Source organism: Lycium ferocissimum, chromosome 12, assembly GCF_029784015.1.
Source record: "Lycium ferocissimum isolate CSIRO_LF1 chromosome 12, AGI_CSIRO_Lferr_CH_V1, whole genome shotgun sequence".
NCBI lineage: Eukaryota > Viridiplantae > Streptophyta > Magnoliopsida > Solanales > Solanaceae > Lycium > Lycium ferocissimum.
The window spans coordinates 42216239-42240873 of record NC_081353.1 but is presented as its reverse complement, the minus strand read 5'-3'; the positions used below and the strand labels follow the sequence as shown (position 1 = coordinate 42240873).

Here is a 24635-nt window from a genome sequence, read left to right as displayed (position 1 = left end):
TTCTCAATACGCAACCCTAATCCATAAACATCTCTATTTATAATCAAAGTCTTTGTCCATATTTACCTTTTGTCTTTTTAGGTTATTCCTTTTCCTGTTCGGTTCATGATAAAGAATTAAGGTTAAAATCTAAGACAAATAAACGATTCCGAAACCTAAAAGGAGTTTAAAGTGCTCGAAAGTTCCCTAATATAGTTTCTTCCTTCTGGCTTAAAATATTTAGATCTTTTAGAAAGTGTCAAATTCCTCTGTATGTTCTTTATCTGCAAATTTTCCAGGACGTTATTTTGACCGAAATCTTAAAAACTGAACTGTAACTGATAAAGAGAAGTTCTGATTAAGCGTATAGGTCATGTGTCGATGTAATTATATATGTTGGGGTTTCAATGTGTTTTTGACGATGGCCTTATGTTGAATACTAGGCCCAAATAACGTTAAAATTTATATTTACAACCTTTTTGGTGTTTTTTTGAAAAATTTACAGTTCATAACTATCTCTAAGCCTTATTTATTAGTAATAACTATCTTTTTTAATTATTTTTGGTAGTTTAATTATTTATCAAATTATCATCTATAACTTGTTTTTGTAACTGCAGTGTATTTCTCTAAAAATAAGGTACCTCTCTCCCACTTACCCACAATCTCTTTTTTTTTTCAAATATTTTTCTCTCACATCTTCAATTCACAACCGTATTTTACTTCCATTATTCTTCACCATAATTAGCACGATTTCTTCTTCTTCCTTATCAGTTACCCAATCTCTACAGGTAACTAATTTTCGTTATGTTATTTATTGTATTTCTCTTCAATTGTTCATAAATTTCATCGTCTTTAACTTCACTTTTCATTCAATTTTTTTTTTTTATATATATTTTCAGCCATTGTTAGAGTATATTCAACAAGCTCTAACTCTCCATTTTAATGGTGGATATTGATACTCCTAGTAAAAATACACCAGTGGCAACAAGAAAAGTAGTGGAGGATCTCCAGCCAATGGCAGAAGCTCAGCCATAACAATTCGTTTGCTAAATCTCGATGGATAGGCCGAAATAAGAGGAAAATTCTTCTTATATTTGCTAATCATATACTGTTGTTTATCTTATGAGTGATGAAGAATAGTATTGATTATAGCAATATGATATTGTAGCATCATCTAGGAGCAAGAGAATAGGTTGTTGTTATAGAAACACCATTGATGAGAGTTGTGGAGCTTCATGCCACCAAGTGTTTGATAAAATGTTTCAGTATATTTCTGTGTATCAACAAACAGTATATCTAATTTTTCAGTATATTTCAGTGTATTATTTCGCTGTATTTAAATGTATTTATCTTTTTTTTGGTGTAGAGCCTATTTTTACTCCACTTTGTTTTCACGATTTTTGTATTTCAATGTATTTCTGCATTTTGTATTTCTAATTTATGAAATAGTTTCTGATATATTTTGTTGTATTCCATTGTATATACGCATACAACTTTATACTTCTTAAACAATTAACCATATTTCATTGTAATCCAGTGTATATTTTTCTATATTTGGAAGTTTTTAGATCTTTAGTGGTTTTTTAATTCAAAAAGTTTTGATTGTGATAAAAGTTGAGAGAGACTCGTGAGCTGTTATGGAATGCGTGAAATATGGTTTGTTTAAATTAACTTACCATTTAAAAAGAAAAAGAAGAATCTGTTCCAAAAATATAGCCTATTTTTACTCAGCCCGATTTTATATTTTCGTGTATTTCAAAAAATCTGTTCCATAAATAGCTGCTAATTTCACTGGAGCGTGTTTACTGTTAACTGTATTTCTCTATATTTCAAAAAAACAGAAATACACGCGTTTTTAAAAGAAAAAGTAGCCACGCTTGGTAATTTTGCATTTTATAGTTATATCTAGTTAGAAGTCAATAAAAGGTAATTATTTATGTAAGTTACTCTGGCTTTTTGTTATTAGTTGTAAGGGTAGTTCGACAATTTCTCAAAAATCATATAAAAGATTTTGTAAGTTAGAAAATAACTTTTTTCTTAAAGTATATTTAGACTTCCTTTTTATTTTCAAACAAATGCATGCATCAAAGTTCTTCTCCTTTTTATTATACTGAAATTTTTGGGTTAAAGTCTTTAATGGTAAAATTGAGTTTTGCCTTACGTTGGATTAACTTATTTATTTTTTTCTTAATTAAAATTATATTGGCTAAACCCATTTTTGAAAAAAAAAAATATTTACGGTATTAAAGTAATATAATATTTGATACTACAAATTGTTGTATGATAACGTCAACGAAGTTAACTTATAAATAAAATAGCATTTAAAATTAAATAAATAAAAGTCTTGATATGACAAAATACATTTGTAGATGTTCCTACAAATTAAATCATACAAAAGGAACTGAAAAGTTAATGAAATCATTTGTTTTTCTTACTATAAAAAAATAAAAAAAGCGTGTTAGGAAATGATGTGTTATTTTATTTTTTCTTAATTTAATTTATTTTTTAAATAAATTTATATTTTAATTTCTTAAACGTGTATGTAATTAATTTTTTTCAAATATTTTTAGCTATATATAAAATAAATTAATAATTAAACATGTATTAAGGTAGAAAGAGAATGTCACTGTAACTTTTTACTTGTCTATAATAAATTTTATAGGAATATAATAATTTGAAACAAGTTTAATAAAATCATTTCCACATAAAAGAAAGACAACAAACTCATTGATCAATTTTAAATTTGGTTGAATAAATAGATTTTTTTTTTTTTTTAGTATCACTATCACCTTTTCCTTATCATCACTCCTTGTAGCATTAAAAAAGCCCATATAGTTATTTAAATTTACCAAAATAGATGAGAACTTGCAAGGTAATTAAAGCTTTAATTAGGGGTAAAATTGATTAAAAAAACATTTAAAGTTGGTTAAAAAAAATAGATTTTTATAGTGTCAATATCACCTTTTACACATCATCACTCTTTGTAGTATTAAAACGCCCATATAGTTATTTAAATTTACCAAAATAGATAATAACTTTTAAGATAATTAAAGCTTCAATTAGAGTAAAATGGACAAAAAAAATCATGTGAGGACTACAAAAGTTGGGGATTCTCTCTTATACTAGTGTCATCTGGCCCGTCCTAACCGATATTAAAATTCAATTTGTAGATATTTTTTTAAAAGAAATTATGCTCTTGGTTCTCTATTTTTCTAACATCAGTTTAAAACTTTCGAAAGACTTCTAAAATATTAAATTACAGAAAAGTATCTGAAAGTTAATTAAAAATATTTTCTTAATTTATATATTATTTTTTAAATAAAACAATTGAAAGCTCTTCTAATTTCTATTTTACTAAAAAAAAATTAAGATTAAAGTCTTGATGATCCAAATCAATCTTTTTATATGTCAACTTAATCTCATTTGTTTCTTTGACTTGACTCATATTGGCAAACTTATTTTTTACCAAAAGATATTACAGTGCCCAATTAATATCAAAAATATTTAGTGCGAAAATATTATCTTATGATGATATCAATAAAGTTAACTTATAAATAATTAAAAACCTTCATACTGCAAGTAATTTTGTATATGTTCTTTTCAAATTAAACCACACAAAAAATATTGAAAAGTCAATAAAATTAAGTTTTTTATATTTTAAGCTTTCTTTTTACTTCCAAAAGATGCATGTTAAAAAATAACATTTTTTTTCTCTTTCTTATGTTTAATTAACTATTTTTGGAAATAGTCGAACTTAAATATTTTGTCCTAAATTATATAAAATATTGATTATCTGATAACTTGCAAAATAATTTTATAATTAAAAAAAATATACTTTTTGCAATTGTCTAGTATTATTATTTTTGAGATCTAATCGTATTTTCTTTAATTAAAGAAATTCTTATATATATATATATATATATAAATTATTTTTTTATAGTTCCTCTTTTAATATAGTACTTTATTAGATAAATTTTATGTTAAAAGTGTGCGCATGTAAAATTTGACTAATGAACTACCGTACTTCGAAATTCATTTTTCGATTGAGACGGAAGGACTATAATTTGTATGTTTGATACATTTTAAAAGTATTTAACAATGATGTAAGTTATTTGTGTTTATTCTTTTAATTTAAAAAAACTTAATCCTACTTGAAGTGAAATCTTTGTTAATTACTTACGTTTGCTTGTATCTACGACACAAAATTACAGGAAATTAAAAAACATACGTTTAATCAGAGGAATGGAAATTTAAAATAGAAAACAATAAATGGTAAATAACATCAATAAATAATATATAATATTATAAGAATAACATTTTAACTCAATAAATAAGCCTATATTAAGATATAACTTGAATGACATGATAATTCTCTACATGTCTATTAAGGAAAAACATTATTTAAAATAAATTGTAATATTTCCACAAAAAAGACTCAAATATGTATGAGTATGGGGATCACTATAATCTTATCCATGGCATCATCATTTTAGTGGCATGAAAAAGGCCCTTAAAGTTCTTAAAAATTACAAAAATGTATGAACATTTACAAAGCCATAAAAACTTCAATTAGGGGTAAAAAAAAAAAAAAAAAAAAAAAAGACAAAAAAAATTATGTGAGGACTACAAAAAATGGAGATTCTCTCTCATATATAGTAGTAATAGTAATTATAGTAGTGATCTTTGACATCAACTCACCTCGGATTAAAAGCGCTGATTAATCAACTAAAGTATTTTATTTATTTTTTTTGTCTTGGAAGTAGTTTAATCATAATCATAATATTTCTATTACATCATCGTTTTTGTAATAAATATCCAAAATACTGAGGCTAAATATTCAAAGCAATAAAGGAGCCAAATAAGTTTAACAAAAGAATATAAACATCAAACAAATTAATGTCCAACCACTCATTACCGAACACACTACATAAGACATGAACCAAAATACTGTAAAATCAAGTACCTTGGAGAAAAGAAGCGGAGTTTATGGCCGAAGGAGATGAACTAAGGAAATCATAGTAGGAACCAGTTATAGAGAGCAACGGTGCATATAAATTGTATCGAACATGGACTACGTGAAGTTGGCACTTTTGGATAGGGAATCAAAGTTAGAAGACTCCAAAATTAACGTAGGTTTTCAAAGCCAAAATGGACTCTGATGGCAGTTACTACTTTGCCAAAAATAACCGTGGGTTTTTACTTTTCCAAAAAATAAAATAGGTGAAATATTTTAAAGATAATGAGATAATAATTTGAGGAAAAAATAGTAAATGACAATTTTATCTATTGTAGGGACTTTTAATGAAGGGTTAAAAGTTCAAACAACATTTGTAAAACCCTTCGTGCTAGGGTGTCAAATAGGGGGGTTGGGCTAACGTTGGTTCAAAAGTTACTTGGACTGAAATGGGTTGGGTTATGACCCACCCAACTTTGACCCCATTTTTTTGGATGGTCTATTTCTATAAAAATATTTTCTGCTCTAAAAATACATTTTTTAGAGAAAATACCAAAAATATTTTCGGGGACTGTGGAAATAAAAGTAAAACAAATATAGTATGAACTAAAAAAATCGGAGGGGGTAGGGCTGGGGGATGAGGGGGTGGGGGTGGTGTGGTGGGTGGTGGGAGCACACCCATAGAAAAAATAATGTTATCTCAAACATCAAATCAAAATTAAAATAAATCTTAAAAATTGACTAAAATTAGACTAAATTGGAGATTACTTCATCTTTTCTAAGAATTTTGCCTAAACTACATAGCGTAGCCAACATACATACATATTCATTTCCCATAACTATAGTTTTACAAAACTAAAGAGCGTAGCTAACATATATATATATATAAACTACATAGCGTAGCTTATTCCTATGTAGACATACTTAACGCACTGAACCTCAACCCCCACTAAACTATAGACTCCGACACCGCCTCAACACCAACGAAGCTCCAGCGACGGCGCTGGTTCTGGCCGGCGAAGCTCCGGCGAACCAAACAAATTTTTTTATAGCTGGTTCCGCTGGTCAATGAAATCCCTCCAATCTCCGTCGTCGCCACCAGGAAGAATTCAAAATGCCGACGAGGGCACGCCAGAAAAGAAAAAAACTCAGATCTACGCTGCAAAAGAAGAAAAAACTCAGATCTACGTAGGAAAAAAAATGTCGTCGTTGTATTTGCCCGAATTTTTTTCCGGTTAGATCTGGAAAAAGTCTAGATTTTCGCTGTATTTGTTGTATATTTACTGTGTATACAATGTTTTTCGCTTGTATTTGTTGTATACATACCGGAAAATATGGCGTATTTGTTAATTTTTTGGTGTATCTATGTTGTATACAGTATTTTTCGCCTGTATTTGTTGTATACATACCGGAAAATATGATATATTTGTTAATTTTTTGGTGTATGAATGTTTTATAGTGTATTTTTCTCCTGTATCTATTGTATACATACCGGAAAATATGATGTATTTGTGTAATTATTGGCGTATACGTATTCAGTTTTTACTCGTTGTATTCATAAATATAACAAGCCTTTTTATAAATACGTATAGTCATTTCATGAATACAAAGGAAAAAAAATTGTTGTATTCATGAATACGGCTAAAAAAAAAATTGAATATACATGTGAGAGTGAATTTTGATTTGCTACAGAACGTAAATATTGAAACATTAGCTATGCAGCTTGATTAAACCTCAAATGTTTGGTATTTATGTAAAATGCCCATTTTTAATTTGCTCTTTAAAAAAAGAAGCCCAACGGTTGCTTCTTTTAATTTCTAACGGATGTCCCTTGAATAGTCTCTTCCACTTCTTTCTCTCTCTTAGGGCCTGTTTGGAAAGCCACCTATGTGTTTGAAATTAAGTGTAATTGAATATAATTGCATAGTTTAGCATGTTTTTCAGGCCAAGCGTGGTTATATGGTTAGCATGTAATTCAATGTAATTAGGAGGGGGTAATTACACTCTCCAATTCTCAATGGAGGACTAAGAATTGGGTGTAATTATAATTACAGGGTTACTTTTTCATTTCTTTTCTTTTTCTTTCTTTTTTATTTCTTTTCTTGTTGATTTACTTTTTAATTCTATTATGTTAATTTCTTTTTTATTTTTGCATTTTAAATTATTTTTATTTTTTAAAATATTTTTTTATATTATTTATTTTCATATTCTTTCTTCTCATTTCCCAACCTTTACTCCTTTTATTCTGTGTAATGGCTCGTATTTTTAAAACTTTTTTCTCTTATTTTCTTCATTAAGCGTAACTATGTTATTATTCTAGTTTTCAAATCTACACTTCCTAATATCAGAAAGAATGAGTCATTAACAAACTTAACATATAACTAGTGAGTAGTGATGTTATTAAAGTAGAATTTTGTTGTTGAATTAGGTTGTAGACTTATATATGTTTTCAATTTATTTTGAATTATATTTACTTAAGTTATGTTGGAACTTATTTATGTTATGTTGGAAATTGACATAAAAGTATCATGTTAAACTTTTTTTTTTTTTTTGGATTTTGAATTTAGATTATATTTTCGATTTCAATTTATTTGCTTTAGTGCTATTCACTTGTTGTTTTACAATGCATGTTGTTCATTTTCTACCTACAAATGATAAACTAGTTTTTTGTCAAACATTTGAATAATGTTCACGACAATATAGGTACAAATATTAATCTTTTTTCAAACATTCAGCCGATGATGTTCTTAGGAAATGCGTGCTTTTAATCTTTATAATTGATTAAATTATAACATTATTAATTTGAAAAATATATAAAAAAATATTTACAATATCATTTACATATGTGATTATTAACTAATATATTATTAATAAAGGCACATATTTTGTCACGTATTCATATTTATATTTAAACTAATCTAACTATGTAATTACACATGTCAATCAAACAGACAGGTCATCGTAATTACTAAATAGTGTAATTACTAGGCTCAGTAATTACTACCCTAGTAATTACACCAATTCCAATTACCAGACGGCTTTCCAAACAGACTCTTAATGACGATTTGCAGTCTTATTGCCGAAACAAAGGCCTCCACGAAACGCATCTCTAATTCTTTTTAGTTTGGGCTTAACACTCATGAAACAATCAATCTCCATGATGGGGTGCTTAAATCTGCAACAACTCCGATTCTGTCAACTTATCAAGTCCAATTCTTTTAAGGGAAAAGGGCCTTATTTACCCCTCTACTATTGAAATAGTCCACATTTACCCCGTTATACTTTCGGCACAAATTGCATCTCTTCCTTGGATGTGGGACACCGTTACATAAGTAGTAATATTTGCCCCTACCCGTTTTTATCTTAGCCATAACTTGCAGTCCACTGTGGCAATTGTAATATTTTTTTAAGGGAAAAGGGCCTGATTTACCCCCTCTACTATTGAAAATAGTCCACATTTACCCCCCGTTATACTTTCGGCACAAATTTACCCCTACCGTTACCAATAATAATTACCAACTAATGTAAACTTATCACAAACACAAATTCACGAGAATTCAATAGTTTTTTTTATTAAACTTATATTTTTAATTAAAAAAAATCATTGAATAACTAACTTTTTCATCTAGAGTATTTATTCAACGGAAAAGGCTCATAAATTTTGTGTGGAAACTTAAAAATTAAAAATTAAATTTTTTTAACGAATTAAAAATTAAAAATTAAAAAATTAAAAAATATGAACGAAACTGATTTTTTTTTTTTTTGCATTTCGTGAATAAAAAAACGAAATAGGATAAAAAAAAAATTAAATTTCGTTCATATAAAAACGAAATTGGAAAAATATATATATATATATATATATATATATATATATATATATATATATTTTTTTTTTTTTTATTTCGTTGGTATATATATTTTCCAATTTCGTTTTTATATGAACAAAATTAATTTTTTTTTATCCTATTTCGTTTTTTAATACACGAAATCGATAAAAAAAAAAAAATTATAATTTCCTATTTCGTTTTTTTATTCACGAAATGCAAAAAAAAAAAAACAAAAAAAAATATTTCGTTGATTAATTCACTAAATGCAAAAAAAAAAAAAAAATTAGTTTCGTTCATATTTTTTAATTTTTAAATTAAATAATATATGTGTCCAATCACAAAATGCCATTTGGCTTTTTAAAAGAGTGAATTTTAACTTGTTAGTTTGAGGGGTATATTTGAGCCAAAAACAAACCTTAAGGGTATTTTTAGATCAAAAAGTAGAAGGAGGGTATTTATGAGTCTTTTTCAATAGGTTAAGGGTATTTATGAGCCTTTTCCGTTTATTCAATGATTTTTTTAATTAAAAATATAAGTTTAATAAAAAAATTATTGAATTCTCGTGAATTTGTGTTTGTGATAAGTTTGCATTAGTTGGTAATTATTATTGGTAAACGGTGGGGGGTAAATTTGTGTATTGGATCAAAAAGTATAACGGGGGGGTAAATGTGGACTATTTTCAATAGTAGAGGGAATAATTTTTAAATCGTGCCCTTTTCCCTTAAAAAAATATTACAATTGCCACAGTGGACTGGTGTTAAAAATAGGGGCAAATATTGCTACTTAGGTAACGGTAGGGGCAAATTTGTGTCAAAAGTATAACGGGGGGTAAATATGAACTATTTTCAATAGTAGAGGGGTAAATCAGGCCCTTTTCCCTTCTTTTAATTTTCTCGCACTTTTTCTTTTTGATGAGTTGAATAAAAGACCACCCAGATTTTAGAATTCATTCTTTCTTTTTGTAAGCGTTATTCTTACGGAGATAAAGAGACAGGAAAAAGGGGTTACGGAAATATAGCATAGATCAAAACAATGAAAAACTTGACATACGTAGTTACGTATGTGTAAATAGAGTGCTGGTATGGCACCTCTAAAATCATATTTATCTTTCTGAAATTTTTTCCCTTTTTCCTTCTAATTTTATATTTATGTGCTTTGTAAAAATAAACAATCGCTTCTTTTAATTTTTATCAATGTCCCGTGAAAAGTTCGCTTCTTCAGTCCCGCTGAATTTCCTTCTTGCTCTTTCTTAGCGACGAATTGTAGTATATTGGCGGGAAAGAATGTGTCTTTTCTTTTTCTTAGTTTGGCTTTAACACTCATGAAACAATCAATCTCCATGATCAGGTGCAACAACTTCTGGTTCTCTCTTTTCAAATCGCTTTCTCAGGTAAGTCCCCAGTTCTCTTATTCTTCTCGCACTTTTTCTTTTTGTTGAGCTGATTCAAAGATTTCATTCTTTCTTTCTGTTAGCATTGCATGTGTCTAGAACGATGTATTTACAACATTTTATAAGTAGCTGCTAATCAGTTTTATTTTTTATTGATGTTGAGTGAGGACCGGATATGGATGTTAGTTGGACAATGGTATCTAGAATCTATAGATCCTTAACGTTTCTGGCCTTAGTTGTACTCTGATGAACTATTGTGTTTCTTTTTATGAAAATAGAAAACTTTCTATGTTCGACAGATTGTTTGAACAAAACCCTTTATCCTTGGTTCGTTTTTTGAGTTCATAATGATCAAATTGTAGTTTTTTTTTTTTTAAAAAAAAAAACATGTCATTTGCTCATTTTATTTGGTCTTGCCTTTTCTTTTAATTTCAAGTCTAATTTAGTATTTTTCATGAGATTACAAAAGTTGTTGATTTACTGTTCTTAAAACAGTATCATTTGCCTGTCTTTTTCTTTATGGTACTCCCATTTGTCAGACTTTGCTTCAAGAACTGCATCAATGATTGATAAATTGTTGTAGTATTACTTTTTTTGACTTCTCATGCAGGTCTCTTGATTATACTTATTATTAATGTTGGAACTGATTCATGATTATAGGTGATTCAATATTCTGTTATTTTATTCCATGTTGTAAGAAAATGAGGGTACTATTGAAGTTGAGGTTGAGGAGAACTTATTATCAGTCGACGAGCCTAAGGTATCATAGAAATTTATTATTGCAAGCTGCCAAAATTGTTGGCATGAATTTTTGTTTGAACGTGCTCTTTTCACTTCCTAATTTATTGGGTCTAAGTTGAGTTAGTTGACTTATAATTTTAAGAATCTGATCATATTCTGGTTTCAAAAGTATACTACATAGACTGAGTTTTGATTTTTCGTGTAAAAAACTTTTTTCCTTCTCTCCTAATTTCAGTTTGGGCAGAAGTAGTTGACTTTTTCCTGTCTACCGGGGAAGTGCTACGGCAGTTCTGGCCTGACCATGATTTAAGTATACATTAGTTGAATGTTTGAGTTAGGTTTTCTGAAGGTTTATTGCATCGAAGTTGTGGTTGTCCTTTCTTATTATGGAGTTTTTTATGGTTGGCAGAAGCAGTCTGGTCGGAATACTGTCCAAGGGCAAGTGTTCTTTAACTTATGCATTCATATCATTAATGGAGTTATTTATACACTATGGTCTTTCATGTCGTAGCTAATCTTGAGCAGATGATAGTTTTGAGTTTAACATTCTTTTAGCAACATGATACTCATAGTTAATTTACAATATTGCATTGTAATTTCTATGTTAAAGTCGCACGATTCCTGATGACATCTCGAATCAAAATTGTATATCTTGTAGTTTACTTTTTTTTTTTTTTTTCATTCATTTGGTTATCTCATGGGAAACAGAGATGTTATACTCCTCATCTTAAGTTGAGTTTCAAACTACATTCTTAAGGCACTTCTCTATTGGAGCTCCGAAGGAATTTTTAATGATAAGAAAAACAAGATTATGAAAGTCGGTGTTCCTCAAAGAAGACATGTTAGAAAATACTTACCCTCAAAGAATAAATAATTGACTTTTTAGACATTGATAAAGCCGCCTGGTAGATCATTTGCCCTTTGGCACAAGATTTTTGTCAAATGTTTTGTCTATTGGAGCTTAAAATTTCCTACGCCTAGCAACATTTCAATGCAGATATTTTTGTTTTAGAGTTCGAAATCATAACATTAGTTTCATGCAATGCCCCTCACAATGATGAGAGTCAACATTTGAGTTGATGGTTGTTTTACTTATCAAGTTTATGACAAAACTATTTATTTGTTAGTTCGATGAGGTTGTGGTTGACTTATATGCAGTTTAGCAGATAATTATTTTTATTGTGAAGAACTCAAGAATTGCACTGAGAAGAAAACAGAGAGTAGCTCTGAAATAGAAACAAAAGTAAAGCTTGAGAAGAAGAAGATAGAAGGCCCGCTGAAGTAGAGGAAAATATTGAGTTGCCACCGGAAGATTGATCTTTTTACGGAGTGATCTTAATTGTAAGATCTTCTCTTTTCTCATTATTCTGCTTATTATTGAATAATTCCTAACTTAGTGTTTTTCATTCCTTCCATTTATTTTCTCTGATTCGTCCGACATTGTGATGTATATCTATATAGGTTTTTTGGCTTGATTTTTCTATGAAAGTTGGAGCTAGATTTAATGGTCAGATGTAGTTTTCAAGGTTATGTAAGTTGTAACTTGACCTTGTGAGTACAAGGGATATAAGATGTGGAATTTAAGTCTAAGTTGCATTTTGAGATTGTTTCTTTGGTGCGTTTAAAAGTTATCTCAGGACAATTCATTTTTAAAATCATATTTCTTAATTTAAGGCTGCTTATTGGACTATTGGTCATTGTTGAGCAAAAAGAAAGGTTCTTCCCTACTACATGTAATACACACTTTAATTGGTTTGGGGAAAGCCATGTTTTAATTTTCTTTTACAAGCGCGCGAAGCGCGGACAATTACACTAATTTTTATATATATATATGTTATCTCAGGACAATTCATTTTTAAAATCGTATTTCTTAATTTAAGGCTACTTATTGGATTATTGGTCATTGTTGAGCAAAAAGAAAGTGTTCTTCCCTACTACATGTAATACATACTTTAATTGGTTTGGGGAAAGCCATGTTTTAATTTTCTTTTACAACCGCGCAAAGCGCGAGCAATTACACTAGTTTTATATATATATACACTTTTACTTTCAAATTTAACATTAGCCTGGTTAAAAGACTTACCTTTGTCAATTGGTTGTTTTATCCGAGATCGTTATCTTACGTATGATATGGTATAAAAATGGCACCAAATCTGTGGTACGATAATCTGCTTATTACTTATGCCGAAAATATAAATACCCACTAAATTATGTTGGAATGGTAATATTGAAATTAGATAATTTTTGGACAAGAATTAAGATTTAAGATTTAAGATTTAGCTATTAGCGAATAAGGGGAGAAGTGGTCCAATTTTTAAACTGATACCAAAAGATAACGGATGGCAGAACTGCTCAATTTTCGATAATTAAAGGATTATTTTGGCCTTTTCCGATTTACACATGTAAATTTTTTAACTTACACAGTTACTTTTAGAGTTAGGACTAAAACGACCAATTTTCGTATGCATTAAGGATTATTGTTGTTAATTGATATATCATATCATCGTATCATCATACTTTAGTAAAAGTGGGAACATCTAAAGTGAAAAGTTGAATTACCATAGTGCCCATCAAAAGTTAAATGTCTTTTTTATCCTACAAGCAAAAATTGTTATAACAATATTTTTGTACAAAGATGGAATTACACATTCTAATAATAAAATAATAAGAAAATAAAAATCAGCATATTAAAGTAGGCAATGTTTACCCCGAATTTAGGTAATCAATTGAATTTGTAAATGAGGTATAGGATATGTGGATAAACTTTAATCTATTTTTGGTTTATGTGGAATATATAAATGGACTTGTGTGCAATGGTATGTATATATGAATATATGCGTTAATAACTTGAATAAATACGTTACTATGGATGATTAAGTTAATGGTGTTAGAAGAGTAAGCTAAGACAACAATATTCCACTGATTTGGGCCAAAAGGAGAAATGATATTTTGATTTGCTATTACAATGCTCTAGATCTCAAAAAGCTCACCCTTAAAAGTAGGGAAATGCCCCCTATTTATAGTTTTGCCTTATGGGTCTTGCATACATCATCAGGCCTTTTTGGAATAAAAGAAACCCTAAAAGGATATGGTTGGTCCGTACGGTCGACACCGTATTTATCGCCAAGATAACATGACGTAACCGGTCTTGACGACGCGTGGCAACTTTGCAATTAGTTAACTGGACCAACGACCACGGCTAATTTGGATATGAAGAAACCGGACTAACGGTCACGATCAATTCGGTCATGGAAAAATCGGACTAATGCCGATGCATTGTTTGATCCGAAAATACCGGACCACACATTCACTCCACTTTTCTCGGATCAACTGCATCTGGTGCAATCCCACCGGTTTAAAGGAACGATTTCGTACTCGTGCTTGTTTTCTCTTATCCCTGGTCCCCGGTCTCACGCTCTTGCTTTCATCCGGTTTCGGTATAGCGATATTCCACCACACTTTGGGACCAGCGAGTTTACCGGAGTAACGGGAAGTGGATGAGTCACAAAACCGGCAGTTCCATAAGCCCGTTCTTATCTTTTCGTTTTGGCGGGAACAGTTATGTCACGTCTCTTTGCCATCAGCTGCGTGTCACATCCCGAACGGCTGCCTTCGGTAACCGCCGTAACGCACGTCGTTTCAAATCACGTCTCATTAATTATGGGACACGTGTCATCCCCCGGTTGGCCGGCCTCTGTAACCGCTACGGTTTCCTATGCCTATATAAGGCGTTTATCCTTTCATTCCTTTATTTTACTTCTTCACTTTCTTATTCCTCACTCCTGATCATCTTCATCTCGTATTTTTTTTTTTTTTGGTTTCAACCGTTTTCATTCCTCAACTTGCTGCTTATATTGGTTGTAAGAAAACCAACTTTGCCAACTTTCTCATTTGTTGTTTTCCGATTGAAAGTGTTGCTTTGTTTCTTCTCTCACTTTGCCATTTTGAATTTTTTCAACTGCTTCTTCACTCATATTTTTTTTTAAACTTGTTTCTTCTCCCTTTTCGAATTCACCAAACTCCTTTTCCACATCTTCCAAATGTCTGCCAATACCGAAACTACCTCCCAGGATGTTCCCTTGATTTCTTCTCAAGGAGCCGAGCCAGTTTCACAACCCAAGGGAAAAAACGTCGTTGAGCCCACCGCTTTGGACATAGTACCGTCCAAACCTAACTACAACAAAGAATTTGAAGTCGAGAAGCCTTCTTCAGTTGCGGATAGAGGGTTCGATGTAAGACGATATCCCTCGTCCATTACCGAGGATAAGCTTGACTAGGTCCAGGCCGATTGCGGATGGGACAACCGTCCGGTTCAAGTGTTTGCCCCCGGGCCCGACGAATCTATCACCGATCACAAGGAAGGCTTCTTGTACGTTTATATCTATCCCTTTACACTCAAGCTCGACTCCCCAATTGACCCGGTTATTTTGGATAGGTGCCGGACATACAACGTGACCTTGGCCCAAATTGGTCCAATAACTGGGAGGACCGTGGCCTCCCGCGTTATCCAATAACCGTGTAAAAAAAAGGAATTTACGATGGCATATTTCATCCATTTATATTCCCCGAGGCTATTCCGAGGGGGCGTGATAAAGCTTGCCAAGCGAGGTCGGAACCCGATCTTTTCGAAGATGGATGAAGATAGAGACTGAGGTTGGTTGGAGCGCTTCATCCGGGTGAGGATCGCGGACATTATTCCGGCCGATTATATGCCCTTCCCGGAGGTGTGGAATGATAACCGTAAGTTTCTTAGTTCTCCCTTCGATAATTAATCTTGAATGCTTTGTTGAACACTTGTATTCACACTTTTCCCCCCCTCTTTATATCAGCCATGGCATGGATACCTCCGGCTGTCCGGAACATGAATGAATGGGTTGAAGCACTCCTCGGTCAACACACCCATGAAGAACTGACATGGGGATCCTGTCACGTGGCCGATGGGTCACCCAAAACCACGGTAATATTCTGTTTGATTTGGAACACATTATGTCTTCTATCTTCTCCTTTCCCTTTTATAACCTCTCCGCTATTCAAGTTTACCCAAATGCTCGGTGGAGCCGAGACTGGAGACAACGACGGCCAAGATCGCGCCGGCATCGAATTTGATTCAGCAGGGACATCTCGTCTTATTGTTGCTGCCAACAAAAGGCGGAGAGAGCCCTCGGACAAAGGGCAAAAATCGAAGAAGAGGGCAAGGAGAGTCGCTCGGGGTCTAAGGGATGAAGTAGAGCCCGATATCCTTATTCGGATGGTCAATACGAGCTCCTTCGCAGCCCCCGTTTCGGAAGAAGAAACTACCGTTCCGGTCTCGCCCATAACCGAGAGAGGGAATTCCATCCCGCCCTCGCACACAGGTGGGGAAGAAGTTCTTTTTCCGACTCCACTGCAATCTATTGATTTTATCGATATTTCAGGTGATGGCTCGCCTGAAATGGCACCCTTGGTGACGAGGCCTAGAAGATCCGGGCCATCTTTAGGTATCGACGCCGAACGAAGAGCAAAGTCGGCCCCAGATTCCGAGGCTCCAATGAATACCGGCCCACTGCCCGGTGGTGAACAAGCTACCACATCCGAGGCACCTGCTAATACCGAGGCTGCTGTTCCGGCTTCTCCTACTCCTGCTGCGAGGTCGGAAAACCTTGATGACATGTTCTCGGATACTCCTCCAGCAACCGAAGAAGCTGCCGGTTTCGGGCATCTCCAAAACCCTCGAGTCACGAGGGCAGCCAGCCGGGCCACCGAAATCGGTTCAAGGGATAGCCTAGTTCGTGTCTTCCTTGCCCCGAGCGTGGAATCGAGAAGGACAAGATCGGCCATGGTTACCGTCCCCGAGGACTGTAGTTTCTTGTCCCGTCCTGTGGGAGTAGCAAGCTATCTGAGGCCCCTCGTTTCGGACTCAGACAAGAGAAAAATGGCCGGAGTCCCCTGGCAGAGTCTCATTAATGAGGGCATGCACGCGGGCAACCGGGTAAGCTTATTACCCAACCTTTACATAATTCAATATGAACCCTAGCTCCGGCTTTATCCGATTTTAACTTTATTTGTTCTCTCTACAGAGTGTTGTGCTTGTTAACGAGGCATTTATCCGAGCCCAGCAAGAAGTTGACGATTTAAAGGGCCAGCTGGATGCCCAAGGTCGTGAAACGGAGAAATATCAGCACCTTTTGCAAGAAAAGGAAGATCAGTTGCGCCGGGCCGTTGCCCTTTCCAACCTTCAACCCGAGCTCGAAGCGGCGAAAGCTGAAAACCTCCGTTTAAAGGCCGAGTTGGCCGGGATAGTTGAAAATATCCGGCTCCTGGAAGCGGATAAGGCCGGCCTTAGCCAAGACAATGCCCGTCTTTCTTCGAGGCTTGGTGAACTCGAGGCCACTCTCCCTCAACTCCAAAGTGAGCTTGATTCGGTCAAGACTGATGCCGTGCACATGGCAGAGAGGCATCGGCTGCTTGAATCCAAGAATGCTAAGGACAAGGAGAAGTTGAGAGTAGTTGAGCGGAAAGCCGAGGATAGGGCCCGGATTTGTGATGATCTCAAGAACAAATTCAAAGAGGCAGCCGAGGTTAATGACATTCTTAAAGCCGAGCTTGAGTCGGCTACTCAAGTTCAAAATATTCTCGATGAAGAAAGGTCGGAATTAGTGCCTAATTTGGCCAAGGCTGAGGCCGACTTGGAAGAGTCTCTTAGGAATGTGGAGGCTGTCGAGGCTCACACCACAATTGCGGTTGCATATGAAAAGTGGAAGCCCCGGAGGGCCACCCTCGAACAGGCTCAACAAGGGTTTGGGGACCTCCCGGCTCTTATACTCAAAGCCAAAACAATCGAGGAGGAGGCTAAGAAAGCCCTTGACACCGAGTCTGAGGATTCTGAGAAAACGGTATCCGAGCACTCCGGCTCCAGCTGCACCGGGTAGACCAGGGCCTGCATTAGCCTTTATTTTGTTGCCTTTTTGGCTTGTTTTTATTTTTTAACATTGTAGAAGTTTCGGATGTAAAAATCCTTCGTATATGGAATGACTCTCTTTATTCCTTTATCCGGATGCTTGTTATGACTTTTGCCTTATCGCTTATCCGTTAAAGAGCAAATCAAAGGCTCGGAGCTATTTTTTTTCGGCTTGTGCCTATGTGTTGGCTTTTCTTTTCGTTCGATACATTTTTATCCGAGGATTTGATTGAATGATTTGCCCATGGGTCTTATTTATGCTTTGTGAATTCAAACGTCTCCAAATCACGTTAGGCATTTTAGAGCCAATGTTTTTCTGCCTTGTCAAATTTTGGTATAGCAGTCCCCCATTCGAGGGTGTTACAAGATTTTGGCTTGGTTTAATGCGACCTTGATGCCTTTGTCGAGTTTCGACTACAGTCCCCGATGTAGGGTATTTAGGTAAAATGATGCCGAATTTCGGTGGTAATCATCGGGGTAGGCTATTTAACAAGAAGATACATTCGAAATGAATTTTTAATAATCTTTATATTGCAAGTATTTGCATGTACATGATATGAAGATTCCGTCAGTTTCCTTCTGTTTTTGTCGTAGCAAGTACTAAGTGGACACGATTCATTCTGATCGTTTTGTCCTTATATCGAAACCTAATACAGAAGGTCCGGCTTTGGGCGAAGATGGGAAATACAAAATCTTGCAAGTATTTTTCCGGGTTAGCCCCTAACAACGTTCATCTGCTTTGTTGAGCTTCTCCATTTTCTGCTAACCGAGTAAGCCTCGATGTGGGTATAGTAGTCCCCTAGTGCTTGTCAGAAATTGCATGATACGGTAAGTACTATCAAGTCCCCACTCGTAGGGTGTGACCCTTAGTTTTCGGACACTTGTCCTTGCTTTTATCAAGTAACACGTTGTGCTTGTTGCCTCGTTAAAAACCTTATCGGAAAACCCAAATTGGGACAAAACCGTACTAAGGAAAAGAGTGCAACACGTGTTTTCAGACCTAACATCTAACTCCATCCGGTACTCGAACTTTTGCAAAAAAGATAGATTAGCAAAATATAAGCACAAGGGCAGGTGTCCATACCTTAGCAGTAGTATCTCTTCAAATGTGCCACATTCCAGTTATTGCGCAACCTTTGTCTGTCCATGGTGTTGACACCCGATTTTTTCCCGCCCTTTTTCTGAAATTTTTATTTGCGAATAATTATGTATACTTCACCGCAATTATTTGCTTTCTATTAATATGGTCGTTTTCCACTATCCAACTATAGTCATCGTCTATTACCGTTATTATTATTATTATTATTACTATTATAATAATAATAATAATTATTATTATTAATATTATTATTATTATTATTATTATTGTTATTATTATTATTATTATTATTATTATTATTATTATTTTATCATGCTGCGAGCACTTATTATTATAATCGCCATCTTATTATTATTATTATTACTATTATTATGGTTATTATCATTAATATTATTTATTATTGTTATTATTATTATTATTATTATTTTTCATCATACTGCGAGCACCTAATATTATAATCGCGATGGTCGCTTTTAACATTTCTATTTACCGTCTTATGCAAAACGCGTCGCATTTATTTTATATAATTAGACAATAGCATTTAATTACTTTTAAACCTTATAAATATTCTTTGCACAACTATTATGATATCGTATAGTTTTCACTGCCATATAATTACTAGTAATTACACTTTGCATTGCATAATTTATTCACTTAAGCACTTGTTAGTATATAATTTATTAAGGGATGCTCAAATCAAATTTAAAGCCCATGAAATTAGAGAAATCAGCCCACGTTTTACATGAAGCCCGACTAGGCTGCGACCGGCCCGTTCTTTATTTCGGTCCGTTGGGTCTTCGGCACATATGCGACCACGCCGTTCTCGTCTTCTTCCTCCCTTTCCACTTCCATGAAAACCATTTCTCTTGTGTGATGTTCGGTAGGTTTTGTCACGCCATTTTGGGCAAATCTTGTACGTTTTTCGTATCCCAATCTCGGGGTAGAAACGTTTCTTTCTCTCCTATCTTCGACGATTTTTAGTCAACACAAAGAGCCAAAACGATTCTGAAATTTCAGAGAAAAATCGACTTTTCAGGGCTGAGATTTGATTTCAAACAGCCTTTTGATTCTCGTTTTGGAGTCACAAACTTTGAAATCCGAAACCCTAATCTTAGGCTATAAATACCAAAGTTTGAGAACCATTTTGAAGTAAGGTGGGAACGGCTACAATCGGATCAAAAAAAAAAAAAAGAGTAAAATATAGTCAGGAAATTACTCTACTCTCATTTTTCTGATTTGAAACTGGGTTAAGTCAAGTAGATTCGGGTTCGTCGCATTCGAGTATAGATCCGAGACCTGAAGCTCTAGTTCACTCCACCCACAAAAGAAAGGACTTGATTGCTTCAGTTTCCTCCCTTGTCCTGTTTGCATTGGTGTGTGAATTTGAAATGATCATTGGTGCATTATGTGTATATCATTGTCCATGTATGTGATTTCCTTCTTTTGATTAGCCTGCCTGGGAAATATACGTGTAAGTATACCCTTACCCTTTATTGGACCTCAATCATCTGCCGCACTCTCATTTCCCATCTCAGTTCTTTCCTGTATTTAACAGTTAGCCTTAAAATTTTTTGAAAATATTTCATACCTGAAGTGATTGGTTTCTTCCTTAGTTCCCTTTTGGTTCTTAAAGTTTTTATTTTTTTTCTAACTTGGCTCATGTGTTCCCTTTCTAGAAAAAAAGAAAACCAATTCTAAGATAAATGATCATATAAATGTATTACCCAGGAAAGTTTAGGTACTGAATTAGTTCATCAGGTGTGTGGTTAAGGCTCTTTTTTCTTTGATTCAAACTTCAAAAAGCTGTTTGCCTTAAACTAAATAATGAAGTACTCTGGGTAAAAAAAAAAAAAAAAGAAAGAGACTCTTGGTGCTCATTTTCTATTTTTTCCATGTTCTTCTCTTTGTTGCTGAATGTTATAATCGTGTTCACTTTAGTGTACTTTGATTTCTGTCATTATTTATGATAGTATGATTCGAGTTGAACTTTGGGGAACTAGACATATCTTGATATAACTTTGAGTACTCGACAGATCTTTTGACTAGTTTAAGAAGGACAATGAGTTGATCGTTGCTTTAGAGATGAATGTTGGTTGTTCCATTTTTTTTTCCTTTCAAATGATTTCAAATGGCTACTTTCTTCAAAGGATTAAAACTGGACAGATTCATGTAGATGATTAAGTGCAGGAACTAAAAGTCTATTTCCCTCTTTAAGTTGAAACTTGTCATGCTTGATAATCATTTGGTTCTAAAAAAAAAAAAAGAAAACTAAAGGATAGTTGTGTACTTCGAGTTCTAAAAGACCAAAACAATCGGTTAAGTTTTAAATTTCAGCTTTGCTGCTCGCTGCTTCCTTTAAATCGGATGCCTAAGTTATGAAATCCTTTAGCCCTGGTCAAGATGCTTTGTTGACATGGGAAAGTGAAACTTTTTTTTGATGTATACAATTAGTGTTTGAATTTGACTTTCTTCACTGTGGATATGACCATGTGAATGTCTTCAAAATGTTTGTGAAGATTTCCTTCTTGCTATGCCTCTTCTTAAAGCATTTGAGTTGTCACGTGTTGAATCTTGTGCTAATCTTTATCTCTTTTCTTTTTTACATGTACACTTCGGAGCAAAATGGAGTCCTCATAAAGACTCTCACCACCTGAGCAGTCTCATTTTGAGATTAAGCCGTCACTAGACCTCACACGTGCATCTCCGTTTCATTCACTTCTCTCGCTCTCTCGAGCACATCCGAATAGAAACAAAAGGGAAATCGGGAGTCCGCATTTGCTTCTTCATCAACTCTTCTCGGCTCTTGAAATGTCTGAACCAAAGCAAAAAAAAAAAAAAAAGAAGAGGAGAATGATTGCTGCATTTTATTTCTTCTTCTTATGGTTATTCGTTTTGCTTTTCTTAATTTGTGATTGTTTACCTTGTTTATCTAGGAGTATTAGGCTTAGAGGTTATAACACTTTAGTTTTAGAAAGGGGGTAATTGGGACATCACGCTAGTGAAGTTTTAAAAGTAGTAATGCTTTCTTCAGTACATTAATTGAGTTCACCCTCTAAATTTCGACTTTAAATTTCTGGTATAATTTTAAAAGAATTACAAATCAGCTGGGAATGTATTTTTATGGAAGCGGAGAATAGGTTTTGTCTCGGCCTTAGTTCATGTCCGCAAACATGAAATTTGAAACCTCTTCTGAGTAAAATAGCTTGAAGATGTAGTAAAGTAATTTTCAAACTAAACTTGATTTTTAAGTAAAATTAGTCATATGTATCATTTCATTTGCAATTTAGTATTTTTGACTATTGCATTTTAAATCTTAAGTTATTCATGGCACTCCCTTCTTATTTTCTAAAACTAATCTCAGTATTTTTTTTTTCCAGTTTCCGTACTTTTTTTAGTTTCGGTTTTCAAATAAAATGTCTTCAAACATTTTAAACTCATGGCTAAGTAGGCAGCAAATCTTCTTTAAATTTAATCCACTTTTCAAGTTTGACAAGAATACATATATTATTTCGTTTGCAGTTTAGCACTCTTCAATTGTGCACTTTTGATCACTACATTTTAAGTCTTGGGTTAGTTCATCACAACACTTTTTTTTTTTCATTTTCTACACTATTTTGGCGCTAAATTATAATAAGTATTCATAATCTTTTTAGTTAATTTATATCACTAATTAACCTAAGTTTAACCGGTTAACCATTCTTAATGGATCTTAAAAGATGCCTAACCCCTTCCCTTTAGGATAATTAGAACCCTTACCTAGAATTTATTAGGTTCGTAAGACCTTAAAAATGGAGTTTAGTTAAGCAATATTTAGTTAATAATCAGGTGTCCTAATTCACCATTAAAACAAATTAGGTGGCGACTCCTTAAATAAAATAATATAGGAATCACCAATATGTTGTACTCTGCTTTGACCCGGTCTAAATGGGGTATAACACATGGATTCCAGCTGATACGACCCTTTACCCGTTATTTCGGTTATCTTGTACGGCCCTTCCCAGATTCGGACCCAACTTACCATCGTTGGGATTCTTGGTGTTTAAAGTAACTTTCGAAGCACCAAGTCACACTCGGAAATGTCAAAAATTGGCCCTCGGTTGTAGTACCTTTCCATTCTGTTTTTAGGTGCGATTCGAACCTGATGCATTTTTTCGCGAAGTTCATCGCGAGGTCGAGTTTTATGGCCATGGCCTCCTCGTTTGATTCACCGGTGGCATATCGAGCCGGAGACTCGGTTCGCCCGACTTCATGGGGATGAGGGCTTCGGCCGTAGACTAACGAAAGGTGTTCTCCGTGCTTGATTTCTTTGTGGTTACGCAAGGCCACTGATACCTCGAGAGCACCTCCTCGGTGATGCTACGATGTTTCGAGTCTTTTCCTTAGATTTTGAATTATTATTTTATTTGTGGATTTTGTCCGTTTGCACTCGGGTGATATGGAGTTGATACAATTTTCTTGATCTTGACCCGCCGAGGAAATCATTGACTTTGCCGCCAACGAATCGAGGACCGTTATCACAAGTTATCTCGGCGGGATGCGAAACGACGGATAATGTGGTCCCATACGAAGTCAATAACTCCTTTTCCTAATCTTTCGAAGGCACTGCGCTTCAACCTATTTAGAGAAATAGTCAATCATAAACAAAATAAAACGGGCCTTACCTCGGTGCCGCGCGACGGTGGACAACAATGTCCGTTCCCGCCTTCATGAAGGGCCAGGTGACATCACCGAGTGTAGCAACTCCCCGGTTGGTGAATCATTGGGGCATGTCTTTGACACCATCACGTTTTTCGGACAAAATTCTTGAATCTTCCTCCGTCCGGTTCGATAATAACGAGCTCGATAATTTTCGGACTAATGCTTATATGGAGTGATTTCGCGGGTCCCCTCGTGGACTTCTCTCATAACATACTCGGTTTCTCTCGGGACCCAAACATTTGGCCAAGGCCCGAAGAAAGACCATCGATACAATTGGCCATCACTAAGCGAGAATCGTCTTGCTTTCGTCCTCGGTGATTCTTTTGGGTCACTCGGGAGCTTTCCTCCTGCAAAGTAGTTGACGTACTTGCCGCGCCCAATCCCATGTTAGACCATCGTGTTTATTTCGGCGTAATAGGTTTTCTATCGCCGAGTTCATTGCTTGTACCATGGTGCCTGGGGTTAATTTCTTCCCATCGAAGAGCCCAATTGCCAATGCATCGGCTTATTTCTGCTGCTCCCAGGTACATCTTTGCATGGTCCATTCTTTAAACCGGTGTAGTATCACTTGGATTTTTTCCAAATACCTTTGCATCCGTTCGTCCTTAACTTCGAAGACGCCATTCACCTAGTTAACGACCAAGAGAGAGTCGCATTTTGCTTCGATTATTTCAGCCCCCATACTCCGAGCTAATTCCAAACCTGCAATCATAGCCTCATACTCGGCTTCATTGTTAGTCAATTTAATAGTTCTAATGGATTGTCGAATGGCATCCCCGGCGGGAGTTCTAAGGACGATTCCTAGCCCGGAACCTTTGAGGTTCGAGGCCCCGTCCGTGTGTAACGACCAAATACCCGAAGCTTTTTTCGAGGTTAGTAGAAGTTCTTTCTCAACCTCGGGGACCATGGCCGGAGTGAAATGCATACAAAATCGGCCAAAATTTGGGACTTAATGGCCGTCCGAGGCTTATATTCGATATCATATCCGCTAATCTCTACGGCCCATTTAG

The 24635-nt window shown here is 34.3% G+C and overlaps 1 protein-coding gene across 1 annotated transcript in view; it reads left to right on the top strand.

The window, feature by feature from the left end:
• The window catches only part of LOC132040000 (cyclin-A3-2-like), a 112283-nt gene that overhangs the window by 25842 nt on the left and 61806 nt on the right, over positions 1-24635 (top strand). The gene's annotated exons all lie outside the window — the stretch shown is intronic.